The sequence below is a fragment of the Zonotrichia leucophrys genome, chromosome 3 (assembly GCF_028769735.1).
Source record: "Zonotrichia leucophrys gambelii isolate GWCS_2022_RI chromosome 3, RI_Zleu_2.0, whole genome shotgun sequence".
Classification (NCBI taxonomy): domain Eukaryota; kingdom Metazoa; phylum Chordata; class Aves; order Passeriformes; family Passerellidae; genus Zonotrichia; species Zonotrichia leucophrys.
Genome location: NC_088172.1, coordinates 83,527,333 through 83,547,726, shown reverse-complemented (window position 1 = coordinate 83,547,726; position 20,394 = coordinate 83,527,333). Strand labels below are relative to the sequence as shown.

Here is a 20,394-nt window from a genome sequence, read left to right as displayed (position 1 = left end):
GTGGGTCATTTCACTTCCAGCCTGAAGAGCTACATCCACTCCCATCATTTTCTGATTAAGGCATGACCACTGGCCAGACACTGTCTGAAAGAGTTGCATATTTCTGTCAACACTCTGAAGAAGCCCATCAGGCAGGGGAGTCACCACCCAGCTCATGGGTACCAGCAAGGAGATGTGGTATCTGAGAACCACCAGTGACAGCTCTCCTCAGCTGTCATTGCTTTGGCATGAAAGTCTGTACTCATATCTGAGACTATTCCTACTTGCTAAGATAATTCAGGGATTTTTTATTTTCCAGTGAAATTTTTATCTCTAGTTATCAGTTTTCACATTCAGGGATAAATATAATTTTAAAAATTTAAAAGGGAAATTAACACACTGCTTATTCCTAATCTTAGGAAGTAAGAAAATAAATAATGGGGTAAAATACAGTGATGAACATAATTAAAGGGTAAACAAAAAGTCATTAAAAAAACAAGTGTCAAATGCTCTAAATTCTTTCTTAGCATAACATCAATACACCTTTTTAATTCAATCTGCTACAGGGAACATCTGATTACATGTTTTTCAGTGTAGGTGTGCTTTTTCACTAAGCATATGAAAAATAAATAGAAATTAGGATCAATAGTTTCTATTTATGTTGTGCTTTTTTTCTCTCCCCCCTTCCTATGTTTGAACAGACACTTGCAATTGCAGTCCATTAATCTAATGGCAGAGGGGTTTATCCCAGCAGTCTGCAGGCAGTGAATGTCCTGCAGGGCTGTGACACAGAGGGTAAAGACAGCAGAGCTGCACAGGCAGCCTCCACTGGCAATGGCATTGCCAGGAAGAGCTCAGCAGCATCAACACATTTGTTTCCAATTGCAGCTCAGTTTAGGTTGGCCTGAAGGGCTTTCAGCTTACTGTGCAGAGAAAAATAGGCTGTTTTCTGATTTTTAGTGTTTGACAACAGCAGCTACATAATTGAGCAGCAACAACTCATAATTCTGATTAATGTTAAAGGTTAGTGAAGTTTTAGCTTGTAGGGAGGCTACTGGCAAACGTGCAACTGAAAATCCACTACCTGAAAACCTGTTTGAAGAAGGACAGAAGGCAAAAGGAATAACAAAATCTTTACTAACACTCTGACCTTCCCCTCCAGTACTGTGGAGAGCCTGCCTCCCTGCCCAGAGGAGAAATGGAAAGCAGAAAGCAAAGCCTCTCTCCTTCCCTGCTAGTGCCACGAGGAATTGGACAGGCAGCTGGCTGCCATTCCTTGTCACAAGGGCAGTGACCACTCTCAGATCATGTGTCTTGCCTTCCCCTGTCAGCGCAGTTTTACAGAGATTATAAAGGATTGATAGATGTTGAGTCATTTCTCTTGAACAGAGTGAAGAGCAATTCTGTAAGTTCCTGTATTTTTCACTCAGAAAATCTTGTGAAAAAGTCATTACAGAACACATCAGGGGAAAAAAGTATTTGCTGCCTTATCATCCATGCACATCACAGCCAGTGATGTAGGTGTGCATGCCCTGCTGCACTGGCAGGGCTGCCTACAAGCAATGGCAACTCTGCAGGGGCAGAGCCTGGCTCAACACCAGGCACTCTGTGCCCTCTGATTACCAAAACACTCCAACAGCCAAAACTGTCTTGCAAAACAACCATGCCAGAACTCTCATTGCTGCAAAGATGCATTTTGCTTATCTTAGAGCAACCTGGTAGTTTAGAATCTCATTTCTCTATACTTCCCCTATGTGTTTACACAGAAGAATACTCATTTGATTACAAAAAGCTGCACAAACACTTAAGTGTGAGGGAGAACAACCCTGGGAAAAGCATTATTAAACCAGATGATAGAAGATATTAGTTCTGTATTATCAACAACACAACACACAGTTTGTAACTAACAATTTGTTGTGTTTAACCTTGTCCAGCAGCTATACCCTACACAGCCCCTCGTTCACCCTTCCCCATGGGAAGAAAAGGAAGCTCTTACAGTGCATTCAGAAGGTTGTGCTGCCCTCCACTTTAGTAAGGAAATCTGTGAGGAGGGAAGGAAGGAGGCAAGGAAAGAGTTTAAGGGGTAATGGCTACTACAAATCAATGTCTTTTATATCTGCATGATTCCTAACTTTTCTTCTTCTTACCAATGCTTCTATCTACCTGCAATCTTTCCCTGCAGTCCCTTTGTACTGTAAACCCTGTACTTTACTCAGGGTTTACACAAATGGAGAGGTTGCTGTAGAACATGCTGACCTGCTGCACCATAAGTAGAACAGCATTACATAAATATCTCATTTTAAGCTTCCATGCAGCTTTTAAGATTATTCCCATTTCTAATCACAGAAAATCCACACAGAAGTTCAAAATCCCTGGTTTGGAGTCTATTAGCACATAAAAGTAACCATGGGTACTCCTGACAGCCTAACTCAACTCAAAGGAATACCCTTGTAGTAGAGTTTCCTAAAAGGTCTTGAACAGATGACCCATTTATTCTACAAGTGTAAGGAGGGCAGAAAAGCTGAAAAATGTGGCAGCAATATACAACAAATTTATTTTAACTCACATGCAGAAAAAGAAAACTCAGCAGTTACTTGGTGGTAAATAAGCCAAAGGTGGACTAATAAAGGAAAGCAGCAAAATATTTTGCAAGGAGAAAAGGATGTTGAGTTAAGTAGATTTGAGGGTAGTAATTGGTCATGTCCCTCCAGGCTGTGTTAGAGGGATGGCCAGCAATGGTGGAGGGATGGTCCCTTAAGATCCATGAAAATTACAGACAAGAAGATTAGACCTGTGGAAAATGCTTGGTATCAAAAAATGCAGGCTAGGTGAGTATTTAAAAATAAAACATTAACTTAGGGGGCCAAAAGTCAGTCACTGCCAGAGCTTCAAAGGAGAAATCTGAAGGTGAAGGAACAGCGATTTCTAGGCAGACTGTCAGAGAGGAACATGGAAACACCACAGGCCAGGCTTTGCCAACCATCCCTGGGCTGGGGCTGGCCAGACCTCCCTTAAGGACAACAAGGGAAGGTATTTCATGCTGTCAGATGAAAAAGTTATGTACATAACATGGAGAGAAGGGGGAAGAGAACTCCATGTCATTAGAATCTCAAAACATCTGGGGTGTGTTGGAAGCACATAAATACAAATATTGAGAGAATGTTATATAGTATAAATTATTTGCACGTACACCCCCATACCTGACATGACCAAACATACATTCCTAGCCTTCCCCTCCCAAGGAGAAGATGTCAGCCTTAAACATATCTCTGTGTTTTCTATCTTTCTATTTCTCTTTTGATTTCAAACTAAAACTTACATGCAATCAGACATGCTGCTTTCACAAACAAGGCATCCTTTGTATATGCTGTCCCCAAAGTGCATTACTTTTAGTCCAGGTACAGCACTTTAAATTACCTTATCCACAGCCAGCAAGCTGTTTCATTTACACAACTTATCTTCATTTTAACTCACTAAGCGAACATTAGAGAATTGGATAAAATATGCAAATGGTACCATTTAAATCCCTACAGTAATGCAAACACAAACATAATAGCTGAAGTATTTAAAAGTGACATTTACTTACAGAGAATACCTTTTAAATCCAATAACCATTTTGTTAGTTTTCTTGAAGTGGTAATCTCCAGAACAATCATAAGAGATCTGACAAGCACTGCCTTGAAAAACACACTACATTATAAAGTTTTTATTCTGGTAACTTCAGAAGACCTCTAAAAGAAGCATTTTGGATCAGTTAAGAATCATTCAGGAGGGCTATTATTCCTTGAGACCTCCACACACTGCTCTTACTTGCACATGTAATTTTAAACATATTTAAATTTTGAAGAAAGTGCAAGGAAACCACCCATTTAACTGCTGCTCTGTCCAGGACCTTTCTTCAACATGCGCCTGAATTTCCTCCTGAAGTAAGGTAATACAGCAAGGTGCATGCTATACATGATTTTTTCCCCTCTCTTAGGCATTGATCTTGGAACACCTAATCCAGAATGAGGTGAAATGTGAAAAAAAAGAAAAAGTTAATTTGCTTGCAATGGTGATGTAAATACAATTAATACATGGGGATTTTGTGTTTTATTTCAGGGAACATTCCAATGTCTCTGTAAGTTTCAAAGCATTCAAGGGTTAAGTGTGTGACCATCACAGGGTTTTGAATTGGGCAATTACAGAGACAACACAGCAAAAATTTAAAAAGCAATAATGCAGTTTTCATCTTGCATCCTGACACCAGAAAGCACCTGAGGCTCTGTACAGGGAGGGTGCTCATCTGTGGCCATGTGTAAAAAAACTTGTCCAGGCAGCATTATGCTGGTGCTGGGCTTCCTTAATTCATTTGGTTTTAATACTCTCTTCATGGCCTTAAACCATTGATTTTTTTTCTGCTGCATAATAAAAAGATGTCAGGTGCAGCTCTGCAAATTCCTCCTTCTGGGTGAGTTCTCACGATTCCTGTTTTGTCACTTCAAGCTGACACTGACCTGAGTGGAGCTACTCAGAGTGCATAAATAAAGCACACCTGTAAGTCTTTGCAAGACTGGGTCCTACAGGAATAATTTGTTTTACATCACAGAAACATCTCCCATAAACATGACTTTGAAGGCTGAGCCATTCATATTTGCACCTGAAATAAAGAAATAACCAGAGATATCTGGAATACCATTTTGCAAAGTTTTCATTAGGAGACTAAGCCTTGTTCTGTTAAACTCCATTTCTCACAGCCTAGCAATTTTGCTGGCTGTTGGCAAAGCTTTTTAAGCTCTATAAGAGACTCTCTCACCTCACCAGCTTAACCTGATGTTTAGAGACCTTGACAAATGCAGATCCTTTAAAATATTTAAGCTGATGTTGGCTGCAGGCAAGTCTTGTCGCATTACCACAAAAATGTTTAATGAGAAATTAAGTCCATTTGGTTTACAAAGCATTAATGAGAATACTCATATGCAAGAACACTCAGCTTTACAAATATGACCTGAATTCTCATTCACTTCATAACTGTTAGCATGTTTCCCAGCAAAGATTGAGTGTGAAGTTTCCTACCAAAAAACTGAGAAGTGTTTGAAGTATATTTTTTCCCTTGCATTCAACACAAAAAACAATGAGTCGAGTCCATATGTCAAAGGGCAAGTAATTGCAGAATACTGAATAAATCATTTTGAATTCACTCTTCCAAGGAAGGTAATGTTTTCAAAGAGATTTATTTATTTAAAATGAAGTTTTAATCTAAATCATAATATTTCCTTCTAATGGAAAAAGTTTCATTACTGATGGACTGCTGTGCTGAGTTTTCTTCCAGCTGTATCTAGGAAAGAAAGAAACCCTGCCTACCACCACCTGTTTGCAGTCAAATGCACAACTACCAGTGAGCTGCCTTTGATCAGAATGGAAGTGGGACAGCTTCCAGATGACCCAAGAGCCAAAAGACTGGTTATAGCATTAAGTTCAAACCAGCACCCCAAACATTTTGCTGACAGCAGAAGCCTAAGTGTTATTGCCAAAACAACCCAGAGTTAAGTGCCTCCAGCTCAGCTCCTGGGGGGCAGAGGGCTGTGTCTCAGCTGACAGATGGAGCTGGGCAGGAGGCACTCCTGCCAGGATCCTCCCATAAGGATCTGCAGAGCTCCCTGAAGGCTCTTCTGAACTCACCTCCCCTCAGGGGCCCAATTCACTCCTGATATTCACAACACACCTACCATGTGCTGATGGTATCTAGGCTCAGCAGCACAACAGGCAGGCCATATACTCCTCTGAAAACACAGCTAGAAGAGGGATATATTAATAGCACTGTCACTCCCTGCTTACAAAATGGTAGAGGTCAGGCTCTTTGCCAGGGAGACCAACATATCTTGCCTCTCAGAGGAGTGCTCCAGCTGTCTGTTACCAGGCTGCCACCAGGCAGAAAATAAATGAGATTCAAAGAGCGAATATGCAAGAAAAAAAACCAAGTCTGTGCCTAGGGCATTACTCAGAGAGGTGCAGATATTCCAGTCCAGATTTCTGCACCAGGAATTGCTCATTGTGCTCTAAACAATCATTAGACAAAATGCATAAGCAACACCATCAACAAAATAATTCTTTTTTTCCCCACTTATTTTCTTTACTTCTCCCAGCTCTTACATTGGATGTGACAGACAACACAGAGAAATTCAGTGGGAATTACATGCTCCCTATTGACCACAAGCTATCAGAAAAGCAGAAAGGATGATTTACACTATTAAGCTGCAACTCAATAAAATCTGTCAAGAAACCTCATTGACTTGAGTTCAAGTTCTCCCAATTGCATTGTAGAGAATTAAGATCCAACCTAAGAGCAGGGAAAAATGAAGCCCCTACAAGCTGCTCTAGGGTCAGCCCTATCAAACTCCACACATCCCAAGGGATGTGCATGCTAAAGGTGGGACAAGACCTCAATAATTATCTCATATCTTCAGGTAAAACTCTGCAGGATTTATGACAGGTAGCTGTCATCACCAGATGGGGAATGGTGGGAATGGAGGCACCAGCACACAAATTCCAACCATGAAACTGGGTGTACTTTAGGGACAGGGATCCAGCACCTCTCCAGCCAAAGGGACACCAGCAAGTACTTGTTAACCACATACAGCAGAATAAAACTGAGCAGTAAAGGACCTTAGGTGCATTATTCTAGAATCAAAAAGGTGTCAGCTCCATGGACAGTGGAATTATTGTCCCCAACACAAACAATGAGGAAAGAGAATGAGTAACCTTTTACCTAAAGTATTATTTATACCTATGAGTTGTACCTTGATAAGTAATCAAAGTCTTTGCTTGCCAAAGAGACTTTAAGGGTTTCACCAAGGGATTAGTCCTGAAAATTCTTATTAAAGTTTAAAGATCAAAGTACCTAAAATATTAAATTAAACTAATTGCTGAATATGTTCCCAAATAATGTTGGGAGGAACAGAGTTCCTTTGGATGGTCCACGCTTATGGGCTGGCAAGAACTTTGTTAATGGGCTATGACTTTTAATGGAGTCAATGAAGGAACAGTAAAAGAAAACTGTACAATAGAACACAGAAACACAGTTATCAATTGAACAGGATTTAGTAACATTCCCCTTAAGAAGAAACCTAAAACTACTGTAGTTAGGGGTCATAAAGTGAAAGGACTTACACGCTTTAATTTTATTCAAAATGAAAATGGAACTTGTGCTGAAACAAATCAGTGTCAGTATTATACCACTCCCAGCTGCAATGCCATGTGAAACTCCATTGGCCTCACTGCACCAAGCACACAACAGAAGCCCCAGGAGCCCCAGATCCACCAGCAGTGCAACAGTGGGAAATAGGAAATCAGACCTCTGATACTGGGAATGGGACCTATTGGATATGCAAAGACAATGCCTACAAATGGCTTCCTAAAGGATGGCTTGGTTCCTGTTTCCAAGCAGTATCAATGCCTCCCCTAAAGGAACTCTGGCAACAACTACAAGGAAGACTTAGGGCCAGGTGAACATTTTCCATCCAGGGAGTCCAGGACGAGCCACAATAAATTCCTTTGATTTTGGGAAGCAAAAGATTATGGTTCACTCTATGCCCCGTGCATGCTGCAATGCACTATGGAATTTATATCAACAAGCTAAATTGATTATTAGAAGAAATGGTGAACAGCATTATTAGAATATCAAATAGCACATCCTCTGAGCTCCAACAAACATGAATGGTGGCTGTACAGAACTGCACAGCCTCAGATTACCTGCTTGCTAGCCAGGAAACAATATTTTAGGACAGTGTGCTATTTTAGGACAGGAGTCTTGCCCTTACATCAGTGATGGGTTTGAAGCCCAACAGACAGGAATAATCCCAACAGAAAGAGCAGTAGAAGACTAGCAGAAAGAGGAACATTCTTCCTGGTGGCATTGGCTTACTTCATGGCTACCAAATTGGAGACTGTTAGAAATGCAGTCGTGGCAGTCACTGTAATCACTGTAGTACTTGCTTGTATTATGGTTCAATGTTATAGATAATGTAACACTTTGTGCTGGAAAATGAAGTATTGAGACTTGTCTGAAAGAGACGCAGTCTCAAGAAAAGGGGGGACTTGACAGACAACACAGAGAATAAAAACTTTTAGTTCCTTTGAAGTTATAAAATAGAGCTTAAAGACTAGCTAGAAAATCAGATTAAAGAATGTAAAAGTAGACACACAGGATGTTAAATGTAGTTGGAAGCAGTGGATAAACAGATCATGAGGAACCTAAGTGGTTTTTGTGGCAAAGGTATATAACAAGAAACAGTGCAGGCCCTAAGAGAAGTTCAAGGCAAGGTCATTTGCAAAACTGGGGGCTCAGTAAATATGACCACTTTAGACCCCTTTAGATGACCCTCTAGACCCATAAAAAGACTTCCAGTAAGAGTCAGAGGCATGTAAATTAGTTCTACGAAAGGGATGTTTATGTATTAACTATGAAGTACATTGTAATGAAGGTGTATGACCACAATGGATTAAATACTGCTGTAAAGTTTCACAACACACATTCAATCAGAGGAAAAATCCTCCAAATGTGTCCAGCGCTGTAATAAAGAATGCCTGCTTTCTAATACTTCAAATTGTGTTAGAGAGTTTATAATCCGGACTATTTCTATATCAGAGAGATCAGGTCAAAATTCAGAACTCTGAATACCTCAACTGGAGGCTGCATAGGCAAAAATTTCCTACACAAATAAACCCTTTGCAACAAATCTCATCCCTTGCCATCCCTCCTCTCTGAAGCAACAGGATCCAGCTTTCCTCTGAATATGACTGCACATATCAAACTGTTTGTGCTACAGTTAGTGAAAAACTGTTAAACATGTGTCATTTGTTGCTTTCACCACACCAAGAATAAAGTACTGTATTTTCTCTCTTCTCTTAGAAAGCTGATTTAAATTCCACAGGTGTAAGCACAAGCTATTTAGCTGTTCTGCTAATCTTAGTATGCCAGGTACATCAGAAAAAATGTGGATTCATCTGCATGTGTGAATTCAGATGTTTAAAATACACTCATCACCATGCACTTAACAGCTACCTTTTCCAGCATGCCTCTGTCAAAGGAGTGCACAAAACACAGTCACTACAACAGAACCTATTTATTTTCCTCATTAAACCATTTTTGCTTGGAGACAAGGTAATAAAATTGAATGGCCCTCTAAAATTTGCTAGGTAACAGAAAGACTGTTTAATCTTTGGAGACTCCTTTGTGGAGAGTTTGATAATTCTTCTGCATTTTTATATCCCTTTGTACACATGCATGTCGAAGGGCACTGTTAGTATCCACAGACCACACAGCAGTTTCACCAAACCATGAGATACCTTTGCTTCACTGGGCTGTATGGTTCTATAGACAAACAGAAATCAGGATGTCAGAAGACTTTCACTAGGGTGCATCAGAAATACAAATTTGTGTGTGACCAGAATAATGTTCAAAGACTCAAAGTCAGTGAAGACTTGGGTCTTCAAATTAAAATCAAAATCAACAAAACATACTTCAATGGATCTCTGAAATAAAGGTATGTAATTAATGAAATGCAGAAATACAGAGGAGATGATGAATAAATTTGGCAGGAAACTTGAGGAATGTCAAAGTATCAGCTTAAGGAGAGCATAGCATTACATATTCCTCCAAACTGCGTGTGCACAAAATTTGAAGAGTTAGATTTTTGACGTTATTCCAAGCAGAGTAATTCACTCACCTCTCCTGAGCTCACATTTCTTAGAAAATGCACTTTGCAGTTCTGGGAAATGACTATTTATAAAGCACAGCCAAGGCATTGAGATGTCCAGGCAAAGCTGGGATCACTTAAGATTATACAGCACCTTCCACAATAAAGAACTTCTCTACACTCTCCAGCCTCTTGTCAAAAACCCTTCAAACACCAGCAGAGTTAAATCACCTCTGATGTAGAGTACAATACACATTTATCAGCCCAAATCAATCTAAGTGAGAATGAACATAAATTTAATTAAGCAAAATATTTACTTCTGTTGAAGTTGCACCCCTAAATAATGATCTCCTTTTTTTCTCATTTGTAAAGAAAGAATAGACACACACCCCTAACAACCACCAGGAACAGAGTTCACTCCAGATAAAAACTTAGGTGGAAAATGTCAGTTCCTGTGAAGTCAGTAGCAACAGAGGCTAGAACTAAACAAACCAGTAAGTTTTCAACATAGAGCAAGAAATTATTCCAATGCAAAGGCAGAACTTGAGAAAGAAATGCTGTAGTTACAGCCAGAAATTTAAATACATATGTAAGGATGGGGAAAAAACAGTTTAAAAAAATGGGACAAAAACCAGGTGCATACTCAAGGAAAAGGTATTGGTAAAAGTGCCAGGGAAAAATCATCATTTAAGGTGTCATGGAAAGTTAAGTAGAAAATGTACCATAAATCTTATCCTGCTACGAGACTGAGCTGTTTATCTCTCCAGTTGTCTAAAGGTATTCTTTTTGTTAGAAAGACAGAACAAATAATGATTGATAAAGTAACAATTTTGCACTGATCCTCACAAAAAGCCCCAAGAGGGTGAATCAACAAAATTATTTTTAACTGTTAAGTACAAATGTAGGTCAGAAAAGACAGAAAACAGGTTAAAGACCATTAAGGATATCAGCAGCATTCCAATCAGTGTGCCTTGATGAAATTCTCTGAAAGGTATTCAAGGAAGCATCTGGTTTACACATTGAGTCACCAGTGCTTGTTTTTCGTGTTTTCCGCTTCTTGAGATTTCAACAGACTGTAAAAAGCAAACAAATTCATTTTCTTTCTTCAAAAGTCGGGGTAACCAACAAAAATAAGAAAATTTCATCCAGCTTGGGAGCTGCTTAGCAAATTCCTCGTGGTACTTGGGAACACAATATGAAATAGCTTGTGCTCACCTCATCCCTAGGACTGAGGGCTAGCCATATAAGAAATAGCATTCAGAGAGGTAAGATACTTTCAAAGAATTAAATAGAATCATCAACAGCAAACTGGCTTATTTTCCCTAAAAAACCTCAAGAAAAAAATCTGTCAGTTAAAGTCTAACCAGCAATCTAAAGAATGTCATGGTAAGATAGCTATGGATTAGCTTGAATTATTCATCAAATATTGAACAAAGCATTTAAACTGCTTCAATAACTGCTACCCCTCAGTAACAGGATGCAAGTACCTCCCTGAGCAGAAAGCTCCACACCTGGGAGAGAATCAGACAGTACAAAATCCCTCCATCCCACTGCAGTTTTGCCGTGAGGCAGTGAAGATGACAAAAAAACAAATGCTTGCACAAAGAGACAACGTCCCACTACACTAAAAGCACACATGAGGCTCTGGACCCCAAACCATGGGTCATGCTGGATGGAGGGGGAACATTTGTCCTTGACCCCAGCCCCACCTGGAAGGCAGCAGGCACCCACTGCTCTCTCCTATTGATTTGCCACCATCTTGCAGGTGGCATTTTCCTTCACTGGAAAATGGCTTTTCCCGGTCACAAGCCATCACCCCCGTGGGTATCACTCAGCCTGGAGAGCTGCAAGCAGAGCAATATCCTACACTTACTGCCTTCACACTGCAGCAGATCTCTGCCTCCAAGAGCCCATTCCCTTTCCACAGGTTCCTTCAGAAGGAAGGATGTGGGGGTACGGCATCCATCAGCTCCTGGATGAGACCAAAAGCCAAGAAGCAATGAAAAGGTACCTGAATTTCAGGTGTACCCTCACCAGGGATTTGATGCTTTGCCGTGAAGCAGACTAGAAACGCTCAGCCAGATTAAGGAGTCTCCCATTCTCCCCTATCTCTTACCTAAACTTCATAATTCTCAGTTATGAGCCCATACAGTGGCAGAGCAGAGCCATATGCATAGAATTCATGAATACCAAAAAGCCAAATGTAATTACGTGGGGTCAAGCATGTTGACAACATCCTGGAACATTTTCTGTTTACAATGCTAATGTTTTGTTTGACAGCACCACTGCAGAGATTGATAATGATGATCCATCATTACAGTACTGTTTATTATTGCTCAGTGAGAATTAATGTGAAGTTGAGTGGGCATAAAATGATACTTTCTCATTTTTACTTGCTTGCACAGTTACCATTAGTAATGCTAAGCTGCCTTCACTTGTGTCTCATCTTTTTCTACAAACTAAATATCCCCTAGTCCCACAACAGCAGCCCACTCCATCCTCTTCTTGTGACCATCTGGCAATTCTATGATTGTCTCAGTCTCCAGTCTATCCTGTACAGTGAGAACTAAGATGAATTTATTTGCTCCTAAAGGAAAAAGCCAGAATATATTTTCTTTTATTGTCAGCAAGATTTTCATCATCAGTTTCAGATGGATAAGGATCTGCATTATATGCTGTTTTTCATTCTCAAGTACCTTTTGCACCAAGCATCCTTTTCTCTACCCCTAAAATTAGCCAGACAAAATATTTTCAAAATGTGAGGATTGAAGAATCAGAAAGACTTCTTGACCTTTCACAGTTACAGAGACCATGCTACTACAATTAACTGTTATTTCAAGAGAAAAAAAAAAATGAATAATTGTATGTTTGTACTTATTTTTCTATATGTATTCACACAAATGTTCTGCACGTTTTGTGAGGTTTGTGGATGCAGGGTAGGGTTCATCAAGAAGAGCACACATTTAGCAAAGCACCAGGATAAAAATATATTCATTTACCACTAACTTAGTCTGGAGATTGGATTTAGCAGAGTGAACTTGACAGATATTTCTTTCCATTTGAATGTTAGTTCAATTTCCAGAGCACATGCATTAAAGGATTTCCATTTTATAGTTTAAACCAATGTTTCCGACATTAAAAACTCTTCACTCTAAAAGCTTAATACCACATGCAAGATACAATTATTTTCTCATCTTATACACTGGGCAGAATAACTACAAAATTATGACCTGGCTGAAGAGTTTTCATCTTCTAGGCCTTCCTGCATGTTTACTCTTACTATGCTTTCACAATCCAATGATATTTTTACTTGTATATTTCTTGAGAAGGAATTATCAAACCATCAAAAAAATACAATGCAAACTAAACCCCAGTCCTTAACACTAAGGCTGCCAGTTAAATCCTCTTCCAAGCGCACGCAGGGTACTAACTTGGCAGCTAAGCTGGGAGGTATCAGTGTTAAGCTCCAATTTTCCTTAAAGAACAAACATACAAATGCTGTTCTCTGCAGCTCAGACTCTCTTCTGTGCCTTTATGGGACAAGCTGAGCATATGACACAGCCTCCTGAGGTAATCCCTCTTGGACAGCCCTTGTTCCCTCACTCCCTCATCACCTCTCCGCCGAGCTGGAGCGCACAAGCTGCCGCGGCTACTCCTGAGATCTCACCAGGCAATGGCTTTTCTGCTCCTGCCTGGCATGATGAGAAAGGCTGGAAATCAAAGGACCTGAACATGGACTCATTTAAGCAAGCTCCAAAATCCCTTTAAAGCTATAGGAGACAGCAGAAAGCCAGTAAAAGTTGGTGTTACAACCTCTAAAGCTTCCACTGCTGGCAGAAGGTTGAAGATTTCCAGCAGGGCTGGAGATTTTTAGCTCCTAGGGTAACAACCACAAAGATTGAACAAAAGTGAATGCAGGCAACATTTAAATTATAAATTGAGTTTTACACCTAATTCTAGTTGTGTAATAAACATTTTTTCACAGTGATAATGCCTGTGTTCAACAGGACCTTTGCACAGGACAGATAATATGCTTTGCTCATTTCATCTGAGAAAGAAAATCTGTTCATAATTATCATAAATTTTTTAACCTTGTTAATAGAGTTCAATAATAAATCTGAGTACATTATGTGATGGTAGTCTACCTGTGATTCCTGTGACTCTTGTTTTGCTGAGTAGGTAGAGTTTAAAATCAATGGCAAGGCCATTCTTCTCCATCTTCTACTTTCTACTTTACATAGCCTTTGCTATGCTTTTTCACTTTCTACAGTATATTTCTACAGCAATATGAAAACCACCACACATTTTAAATCAGAATTCTTCAAAGGTGAAATCATCAAGAAAATATATTTAAGACCAATCATTGGTTTTGTGAACCAAACGTGGAAAATAATTTTTGTGTACTGCAGGCTTGATTCCTCCCTCTTGGGTTTTTTTGCACTTGGGTGCAAACAAGATGAAGAAATGGACTGCATCAATTGTTTACGGTGTAATCTATTCAACTGATTCACTTCTGTCCTGTTTTATTTAAAATTAAAGCTTAATATTGAAAATTAAAATCCCAGCATTATTTCAGCATCACTCCTAGTCTAGTCACTGAGATTCAGTAATAAGGAAAGCATTCTCCTTCCACATTCCTTACAGCAAGAAATAAAGCAGTAAATAAGTTTTTGTTGAATCCAAGCATTTTATCTTCTCTGTGCATAATCCTGCAAGGATCAACAATACCACACAGCCATGTCAGACTGTAGATAGTACCCAAAATCAGGCAGCAGCCTGCACACAGTGCTCGACGTGTGAGACAAGTCTGTCCTGTCCATGTTCCAAAATTTTCTAAACGCTATTCAGGTTTAACATTTTGCCAGTTCAGATTAAATCCTTACAGTACAAACCCTGTTCTGCCATTACTGGCTCTGAAAGCCATTATGTGAAGGAACAAGACAAGTGATATCAGTACAAACCAATGGTGTATTTAAGCTCTACTGAGTTAAACTCTACTGCCATGTTAGGCACAGGCCTGTCTTGCTTAATTGGACAGCATGTACATGCTTAACAACAGACACATGTACTTACATAACATGTAAAACTCAAACCTTGTCAAGTGATCCAAGGCACTTTCCATTCATATATTCACCCTATTTTAAACAAACAGTAACTGACAGCACTTTTTTTCTGTTTCTCATAGGCTCCTGGACTGCACAGACAGTACTTTTTTCCAACACACTCACTGCTGCAAGTTTTCCTCTGATTTGCCATGCCTGGAGGACTCTCTCAGAAACCAAATCCCTTTAGGACTACCACTCACCAAATCTAGAGCACACGGACTGATCCAGCACTTAGCACGAAGTGTTCAACTATCCCATCCCTGCCTCTGGAAAAGGTCACAAACTAGCACAGCATCGTGACTTGCACAGTGCAGTTCCACCATCCTCAAGACAATACCCAATGTCCCTGACCCAACATTCAACACTTTGGCAGGAAAGCAGTGAGCCCTGGGCAGGGTTTTCCAAGGCTACCTTGGTTTCATTTCTGAGGACTCAGTATCTCTGTGCCAGGTCATGCTGTACCGGGATCATCAGAGCTCTTGGGAGCACAGCAAGGCCTGTACCCCGCCAGCCATCATTCCCCTAACACCATGGGAATTTCTCCATGTACATGTGAGAGGGAAAAGGAAAGAAAATGTCCTGGAGTGACTTTATGATGCTGGCAGCCCCATTGTCTTTCTGCTCAGAAATGTTGCTTTAAACTAGGCCCAGAGAGAGAGAGAGAGAGAGAGAGAGAGAGAGAGAGAGAAGGGGGAGCGGTGGAATTTTTTTGCGCTAAATTCAAAACATAGGGATAAGAGTACAGTGCTCTCCAAGCTTGCAGCAGTGTTCTCCAAGTTCTCTGCCACAGAGAGAGAGAGAGAGAAATCAGGAGTTTTCCTTGGTTTTTCTGCTGGTTTTCCTCATTAGCTATGGCAAGAAAGGTTTTTCCAGGGTTGTTTTTTTTCTGGAACTGCTGGGCTTCCCTCCAGTCCAGAACAGCAGGACAGTCACCCAGGGCACCCCCACACCCCTCCTCACCAGTTTTTTTCTGAACTGCTGGGCTTCCCTCCAGTCCAGAACAGCAGGACAGTCACCCAATGCACCCCCACACCCCTCCTCACCAGTTTTTTTCTGGAACTGTTTGGCTTCTCTCCAGTCCAGAACAGCAGGACAGTCACCCAATGCACCCCCACACCCCTCCTCACCAGTTTTTTTCTGGAACTGTTTGGCTTCTCTCCAGTCCAGAACAGCAGGACAGTCACCCAGGGCACCGTCCGCAACCCTCCAGCTGCTCTGCAGCCTGGACACCGGGTCTGAGCCCCAGAGGGACTGAGAGACTGAGCAAGCTGAGCCACACCCCGCAAAACGACTCTTTCTCTGAACCACAGAATGATTTTCTGAATTTACCATCTCTTCTGAACAACAAGAGGTTTCATTGTTCACTTTTTCATGCTTCTGAATACTTTGTTTGTTAAATAAACAGGTTTTACCACTTTTCTCAAAGAAGATTATCTCCTGAACCGGTCAGGGGAGAAGCTGCTGAATTCTGCCCTTTAGGGGAACATTCCCTTCCAAATTTGTCCCAAACCAGGACAGAAGAAAATGTTTTACTGACAGCACTTGACTATGTCAAACATTCTCTATTGACTTCTGTTATAATATGAAAATAATTGTTTGACATGTCCACCTTCAAATCCTAGGCTTTCTGAAGTTATCATGATTCTGGCATTAACAACAGAAATAACATGACTAAACAAACTCCCCAAACCACTTCATATAGACCCAAAGTTTTAACATCAGCTTCATCTAATAGCTAAGTGATTGAGCTCACACTTCAAAGCAAACACGGATAAGGATCCATCTAACTGTGCTGGCACCATTTGCAAGCAGCCTGCTCAGCAGCAGGTTTGAAGAATTGGAGAAAAGACTGTGAAAAGAATTTAATGTGGAGATGAACAGCAGAAGAAAAAAACCCAGCATAATATTTTGTTTCCTTCCAGCATAATTTTCTTCCTATACAACTAAAATACAAGACTCAATTTATGAAAATTAAGGCAGAGTGAAGAAGGAATGAGAGACAGAAATTAAGTGTATCCTGGAAATTTGACATTTGACCAATAATGATGGAAATGGATTTACTACCCATATGGTAATTATGTTTTCAAATTATATCATAATTATTCAAATGCAACTGACCTTGCCATGTATAACTCTTAAGAATGGCATGTACAGTAGAAAGAACAGATTTTAGACTGTTCACAAGCTGAAAGTTGATTATGCTGAACCATTGCATACTGAGGAATAATGTGTTCTGAGTCAATGAGAATGAGCTGACTGGAAACAAGGTGAGACACTAATTAAAGTCTGTGCAGCACCTGGAAATTAGAAAGTGATTTAAGTCCAAAGTGTCATTATTATCAATGTATGACCACATATCTCTTTGAGGGTGAAAGAATATATAGGAAGAACGCAGCTAGTAGTTCCTTATTCCCTAAACCTTCAGCTTATCTATGAATTCTCCACTGATGTGTCTCATGCTAAATATTTTTTTATAACAAATTTCTAGACTTTTCTAAAGAGATATCATTTTCTTCTGGATATTTGGGGAAGTTACTTTCAAGGCAGATAAATTACCATGTTCAAATCAGTCTTAAAATGCATAGGAAAATACCTATCAAATACACAATCTGATCTAATAAGGTTCAGTAAAGCTTCACATATACTGATGCATGAAATAAATACATGGAAGGCCTTACTGCATCAGATACCAAATTAAACAAGATTTGTCATAACTGTCATGGTTAAAATGCAGATTCTGTTCTGTCACACAAGAAAGTTACACTGAATGTCATCTTAACAAAGTTTCTTCTCTGCAAGTCCTGTGTGATTCAGTATACTATATCTATCCAAAACAATTCTCAAAAGGCCTCTGTTTGTTCCAAAGACAATTTCAGGCACTGGTAAGTGTTCTGTATTTCATTTGAAACAGTCTGTGCTTGTTCAGACATTAGTGCTTGTTTTACAAACACTCTTATCCTAGACCCATCGCTACAGTATCTGAATGCACTCTGGTTGTGTCTTGTGAACAAACAAACAAACAACCCCACAAAAAATCAAAACTGAACCCACCATACTCTGTGGCTTACTCACTCATCAGAGAGGGAAAAATGTGTGTGCAATACAGCACAGCAGTATGGCACAAAGGGGGACTGCATACATTTTCCAAAATTCATGGACACAAAGGTGATACCATGGCCCTTAGTTTGAGTAGGTGATCACTACCAAGGTGTGACTTTATGATCAAATGAATTAAATTCCTGGAAAGATCAATCTTCAACCTGCATGTAGAAAGATTCATTATCTTTGAGGGTTAGGGTTGCTGACCTTGGTTGGCCTCCCACATCTTCACAATGAAATCTTTTGGATCTCTCAATCCCACAGGGCCCAAAATTTGAACTTAATTAGTAGTGAGTAAGGTAGAAGTATACAGAATGTTAGTGGCCCATGGTAATGAAAAGAGTTCAGTACTCAATACCAACTGAACCATTCTATGTACATGATCACACTATGGCAGTCTATCCAGGAACAAAGGTTCTCTCAGCAACAAAAGATAAAAAAGGACAGAGCATTCTGTGAGTGTAAGAGAAAGGTTTCAAGGACACACTACATTTTGCTGCTGAAGACAGCTAAGCTAGAGACTATCAAGACTGTCTGCATGGTATAAAAAGCAATCAATGAAAAAATACAAAACACTAAAAATCAAACAGTTGCACCAGAATCTAGTTCCAAATCCTGTCTCGTCCTCCCCTGACACTTGAGTCATATAAGCTAGTACTTGACTGCACTACAGGAGAAAACTGCTTATCACATTTCCCATTATACTTTTGTAACTATGTATGAAAATAGGGATGCCATCTATAGATATGAAACATTGCATAATGACAGCCTACAAACATAATATGTCACCAGAGGAAAGAAACAAAGATGACAAGGAGGTTGTAAACAACCTAAATCAATCCACTGCAAGGATAATAAGAACCACCCTCAAAGTCACCCTTCCAGGGGTAAAGCCAATTGTTCATCATTTTTAACTGCATCTAAACACTTACCCTGGGAGGCAGGGAAACATGCACATCACCTTCTGCTGCCAAAATGAGCAGAGCTCACTGCCATGATCCCACCCAAACAAGCCACAGCACTGAGTGACCTGCATGAACCATAGGAGTTTACATTTTCAGTACTTCTTTGTGTGTTTGATGGGTAACCATAGTTCAACACAGATATTTTTAGAGAAACCTGAATTGTTTATCAGAGTATAGGAACACATCCCATAGGATACCATGGAAACACAGGGATGTAACAAGTGCTTTCAGGTCAGCCACAAGGCCAAGCATGCTGTCCATCAGTGCCATGTCTGTTCCAGCCACCCACAGGAAGTTAATAAGGTGGACTTTTGGGATGTGGGAAAGCAGACTGACATGGAGCAGATACTGTAATTAGCTGGAATTAATGGTCATCATTGATACTGCTATATTTTATCATCACCATCAAGAACTAGACCTAGACAGTGGCAAGAGAAGGAGACCACAGCACCAAGCAGGTGAGCTGAATGGGCAAAACCAAAAGTTAGGACTGTCAGGCATTATAAAAGTTAGGAAAAAACATGAGTTAGAATGAGAAGAGAAAGGCAGAGCTAACTAATTGCTTTTCACAAGTTTCAGTAATTTTCCTGAGAAGTTTTCATTTTTTACACAAAGACAGTCAAAACCTGTGAAAAATCTAAGGCAAGAGAGGCATAAGATGGTAATGTTGGCTGCCTGAAAGTGTCTATCACACATTAGGGAAAAAAAGCAACAATTTTTTCCCCCCCAATCAAAACTTACTGCATTTAATTTAGTACAATTCTATTCATTAGATGTACACTGCAAATCACATTAGAAAAGTTTGGTATCATACCACAAAAAGGTACCAAAGGAGTACTGGAGGACTGGAGACAGTTTAATACAAAGAGCTCTAGAGGAACTGAAAGATTGCAAATTTCAACCTTAGTTATGTACAGAGTCCATAGTAAAAGCAATGGGTGTGAACATTTCATTAAACTAACTCAGGCTAATGCAGTAATTGCTTAAAAGCTCCCTTCTTTAGAATACGTTGGGAGGTTTTAAATGACCAATGTTACAGTAACTAATAGATGGAGATCCTCAAAATAATGAAACAACACATGACCCATTTGCAGAAAAAATCCTAAATTAACTTATGAATCCTATACAATTCTTTTGAATACCCCACAGTAGCTGGGGATGCAGGGACAGGGAGATCTATTTCTTTGTCCAGAAGATGGTCACACAGAGCAGTGCACTGACCTCACCATACAGGAATTCTGCCTCAAAACAAGGATTTAGTGAGCAGACACAGAAGACAGCCTAAAGAGCCATCATGATATGTAGGATGAATTGAGCCCCAGCAGTTTAGATGAACAGCATTTTTTTACAGCCAGACTACTGAAAAGTGGACACCAGAGCGAAGTGTTCCTGAAAAAAACACCTATCCCATTGCATCTATTTGAGAGGACAACTTACAGCCAAAAACCCGGCTTAAGTTCAGATGCAAAGCCATAGCCTTCAATGTGCTGTGTTAGGAGAAAAAGAACATCTATAGGAAACATATTACAGAGTACTTTTACCTTCACTCACAGACACCTTTTACTGTAA

At 39.9% G+C, this 20,394-nt stretch overlaps 1 protein-coding gene across 2 annotated transcripts in view; it reads right to left on the bottom strand.

Annotated features, from left to right (window-relative positions):
- Positions 1-20,394, bottom strand: part of HHAT (hedgehog acyltransferase) — a 191,610-nt gene that overhangs the window by 74,242 nt on the left and 96,974 nt on the right. The window lies entirely within an intron of this gene.